This window comes from Gouania willdenowi, chromosome 9 (genome assembly GCF_900634775.1).
Source record: "Gouania willdenowi chromosome 9, fGouWil2.1, whole genome shotgun sequence".
NCBI lineage: Eukaryota > Metazoa > Chordata > Actinopteri > Blenniiformes > Gobiesocidae > Gouania > Gouania willdenowi.
Window position 1 is genome coordinate 27,781,087 of NC_041052.1, and position 5,143 is coordinate 27,786,229.

General features: G+C 36.0%; 1 long non-coding RNA gene across 1 annotated transcript; it reads left to right on the forward strand.

Annotated features, from left to right (window-relative positions):
• The first annotated feature begins 612 nt into the window (after positions 1 to 612).
• LOC114470382 (uncharacterized) lies at positions 613 to 1,687 on the forward strand. The gene is made up of 3 exons (XR_003674864.1): positions 613 to 641; positions 1,480 to 1,499; positions 1,571 to 1,687. It is a non-coding gene; the product is annotated as an uncharacterized LOC114470382 (long non-coding RNA).
• Positions 1,688 to 5,143: the final 3,456 nt, after the last annotated feature.

Consider the following 5,143-nt stretch of genomic DNA (forward strand, 5'->3'; position numbering starts at 1 on the left):
TATTCTTTCAGCACAAACCAGCACTAATGCAGCACTAACGATTGAGACCACTTTTGTTCATTTTGGACGTTGTCAGGGGGCTGCGTGAACTTAGATTAACTTTTAAAATATTGTTTAATATCTTAAAAACGAAAGCCGCACAAAACATTTTTTTTCGGCACAAACCAGCACTAATGCAGCACAAACGATTGGGACTATTTTCACAGAGTTTTGCGTGGGGTGGGGGGCCAGCTTCACTTAGGTGAGAAACCAGCAGGGAGACATGAAGACGTGATTGGTTAAAAAAAACGATTCGTTTTTTTTTTTCCATTGGTCGAAGTTATTACAGATTTACATCTGCTACAGTTGACAGATTTTCTTCATTCCTTTTTCAGAGCACATAAGATCTTAATTTCTGTCAGGACATAAAGACAATTTCAACCAAAAACATAAAAAGTGTATCTGGAGGAAATTGCCTACACTAGCTTTATTTCACCATTATCTGATTAGGTAAAAGTACCGTATATAAATTTTGCTGTAAAGATTTGAAATGAAATGCATTTAATCTCATGTTTTATATTGCTGTCTTTTTGTTACTTAGAGATGTTGCACAGCAGATTGCTGTTGGAGTGTGGACAGAGAGGACTGCCCTGAATTTGGAGGTATTGTCTGATACATCACAATCAAATGCATTTGAAATCATCTACCATAACTGTTCATCATGCAGGGTGTTCCTAAGCAAACAAATGGCAATGACTGTGGTGTCGTCATGGTGATGTTGAGTGATGATAATCTCTTATACAGTCATGATACACATTGTTTTTTCTTTGTATTTTTTGATAATTGTATTATTGCAGCTTTATTGCAAAGCTTTTTTCACTCTAAAGTCAATTCTTAGCTTTAATTCTGAGACACTTGATAAACCCAAGCCCAGAGAAACACAAGTTCATCAAGTTCTGTTACAGTAGTAGTGATTCAACAATTCATTGGATAACGTGTAGTATACAATTAAAGGATGATATTTGGCTCATGTATATAACACAATTCAATTACTTGAAATCAGTACAAAAATTGTTGGTTTTTTGGGGGTTAAAGAAAAGAAACTGGTGTTAACAGTAAATTAAATGGATGGATTGTGGTCAGTGTTCTGCTTTCTATCTATGCAATTTATCATGCATACTGTACTAATATATACAATGTAATGTAATGACAATAATATCCTCATCTGCACACATATTTCAGGGTAAATGTGTGTTCACTTATTCACAAAACAGAAAAAGCAAAGACAAAATGGAAAAAGCAAAAGCAAAATGGAAAAAGAATATATTACATTTGTATATTTTTTTCATTATTGATTCTCTTTGTAGTTCCACATTTTTATTATTGATTCTCTTTTTATTTAAAAATTTGTATTATTGATTAGCGCTTTATATTTCCACATGCATTTCCTTTTAATTTTGGCACTCCTCTGATTCCATACTGGTGACCGTTCTCACTCAGGAAAAAGGCAGCATCTTTAAGTGAGTTGGAAAATAAAATTGGAGTCACCTACTAGCCTTGGTACATTTACTCAAAATAAATATGTTTGCAGGCAGTCATTACTGGGAAGGTTTCACCCTCCTGAACACTGTCGAAGGGCAGAGTGGTAATTTTCTTTGAGGAGATTGAGCTGCTGGACAGGGTGATGGACTTTTTAACAAGCCTGGTAAAAGCACATACAGCCACAGTCCATAATCAAGTGGCATTTTCTATGGATGTACTTCTCCCAGAGGTAAGTTATTGAACTTTTATTTGTCATGTTATTGTGTTTTGCATGATTCCTATTGCCAGTCATTTTACTTAAGATTAGTATCTTAACTGAAACATGACCATCTATTCTAATGTCTAAATGGAAGTTGTTCTTTTGTTCACTTCATGACTCAGGCTACAGTCCACGCCCTTTCAGCTGTCCATGAAGTTTCCATACCCAGAGTTATGGAAATTTTAAAAAATGGACTGGAGTATGACCTGAGGTGTGCTACTAACAAAACAGTACTGTATTGCTAATACCTGTATTTGTTGTTTGTAACATTTTCATGACAGCCTTTCAGATGTAATTTCCTTTCAATATTCATTATTTTCTTCCATTTTGTGTCATCAGTGAGTAACGGCTCATGGCTCATTTCATGAGCAAAAACATGTCTACAGAGGGACGACAGAAACTAATAAAGTACATCGCACAACTCATAAGAGCTCTGGACTCTGAGGAGTGGTTAAAGAGACTGTAGTGTCGTTGCTGCGATGGACTGGTACCCTGTCCAGGGTGTACCCCCGCCTAACATCCATGGAGACCTGAATAAGGCACCAGCAGACCCCATCCACCCTGAAAACAGGAACAAGCAGGTCATCCAATGGATAGATGGATGTAGGTTCAGGCTCAGGCTCATCCATTCATGTTTTCAAATGAATGGATGAGCTTGAGCCTGTTTTTGGACACTGTGAAGAATCTGTTTATGTTGCCTAATAAAAGTTGTTGTTGGCTGTTTCATTGATCTAAACTTTTTTTTCGATAAAATTGAATTTTTTGTGTTTTACTGTACATATTTTAGAGATTTGAGTTGGTCACATTTATTTATCAAATCAAATCGAGTTTTATTTCTAAAGCGCTTTACAACAACCAAAGTTGACCAAAGCACTGTACACAATAAAAAATACAATTTAAAAACAGCATAATATATCATTAAAAACAGACCATTATCACATTTAAAACAAGTGCCACAGAACTATGTATCAAACGCCTTTCTAAACTGGTGAGTCTTTAGTTTTGCTTTGAACAGGGGCAGGTATTTGATGGCACGTAACTCAAGCGGCAACTAGTTGCAGAGTTTTGGACCTGCCACAGCAAAAGCATGATCACCCCACTGATCACCTGGGCACCTCGAACAGGTGGTGTTGGGCAGAACGTCGGGCTCTGCTCGGCTGGTGAGGGGTCAAAATCTCACATAAATATACAAGTGCGAGGTCGTGGATGGAACTGAAAACAAAAAGCAAAAGTTTGTACTGGATTCTGAAAAAGACCAGGAGCCAAATTCAGGAAGTAAAGGACAGATGTGATATGGTCATGTTTGCGAGAGTTGGTGAGGAGCCCGGCAGCAGCATTTTGCACAAGCTGATTGAGTCCAAAATACAGTGCATTGCAGTTATCCAAATGTGAGCTGATGAATGCATGAATATTTTTTTCCAGGACGGAACGGCTGAGGGAAAGCTTCACTTTTGTTTGTAAAAGCTCAGGTTTGAGTCCAAATTTACAACAAGGTTTCTGATGACAGTGTGGGGGACGAGAGACTGGAGACCAGGAACAGTACTCAGTGAGTTTTAAGCGCCGAAAAGAATGAGTTCAGATTTGCCCTCATTTAAACATGAAAAGTTCTGTGAGAGCCAGAGTTTAATGTCATCCAGACACCTGTGGATGGACTGAGGTGTGTCTTGGGAGTTTGGTGTAACTGGGAGATAGATTTGTAGATCATCTGCATACATGTGAAAGGACACGTTATGGCTAGAGATGATTGAACCCAGGGGCAACATGTAAAGTGAAAATAAAACTGGACCTAAAATGGAACCCTGTGGCACACCAGAGGACAGAGATGCTGTGGAGGAGGAAAAGTCATTGATAACTACGGAAAAAGACCTATCTGTTAGGTAGCACTTGAATCACTGCAGCACAGGTCCCTGAAGGCCCATCTGTTGGGCCAGGCGGGTCAGGAGGATGGAATGGTCCACTGTATTGAATGTTGCAGTGAGGTCCAGCATTACCAACAACACTGGTTTTTTAGAATCCAGAGACAACAGGATGTCATTTTGAACTTTCAGTAGTGCAGACTCAGTGTGATTCATTTACTAGTCTTGTGAGTTGGATTGCCTACTTAATTCCAAATATTTTATTTAGATCTAAATAAATATATTTTATTAGTGCCAAAAGGCAAACAATATTTTCTGTTAACCCATAGGTAATTATTACGTTAGTGATATTTATTACATATGTGGGCAAAGTTTTGTGACAGTGTGGCAGCTAGAAACAACACCCATTTTACTAAAGAGCATTGGATTTATATACAGCTTTTCAAAAAACTGCTTTACATTACAATACTATTTTATGGTGTACATTTTTAATGAAAATAGTACTAAGTATTAATATAAATCATGTTTTATTGACTTTAAAGTGACCTTGTGTTCATACTGTGATCATATATATATATATATATATATATATATATATATATATATATATATATATATATATATATATATACAGCAGAACCATGGACCTTTTTGGAACAATTTGTTAATTGTTCATTTATTGAATTTATTCTATTTGGATGAATTTCACCATGTACTTTTCCCACACTAGGTGTAACAATTATTTGGTTAATTCAGTCTATACTATCCTGGTTCAAAGAGGAGAAAACAAAGCCTAAAAGGTTGTAATCAACATTGTTGCTTGGTCTAAATTCATTATATTTCCAATACCTCTGAAATATAAAGAGATGCTTTAAAATACTAAATTTAGCCTTCAAATTACTTTATTAAAAAAAAAATATTTCAACAATATACACTTGATATGGGTAACTGTTCTCTAAGTGAATACATTTGAACCATACAGATTGGAATTTTCCTAAATAATGAAGAAAGTGAATTTTTGGTTAATAATACCATTATTATATCAAATTGTATGAACATAAACCCTGCATTGCAAGATCCCCCATTCATCATCATCAACCTTTATTACAGACTCTTAGTCCAGAATTAAAAAGATAAATAAATTATATTTTTATCAGCAATGAAAAAAAAAGTACTTTCACTTACAAAAATGTATAAAAAGGGTAAACCCTGCTCAAACGGATAAATTGTGCTCTCTCTTATGTGAACAAAACATATTGTAACCCCTTGTCTGATTTGTTAACCATGATGACAATATATTCCCTTTTTTGTTTTTGTTTTTCTCCTAATTTCTATGTACGTTAATTTTTTTTTTTTTTTTTTTTTTGCTTAAACTCCACGCCAATGACGTATTGGGGCGTTCCGTAAGGTCTGCAGACAGACCCTTTCCGTCATTGCGGTACTGGGGAACAAAAGACTACATTACCCAGCAGGCTGTATCCAAAAAGAGATTGCACAGTGGCACGTG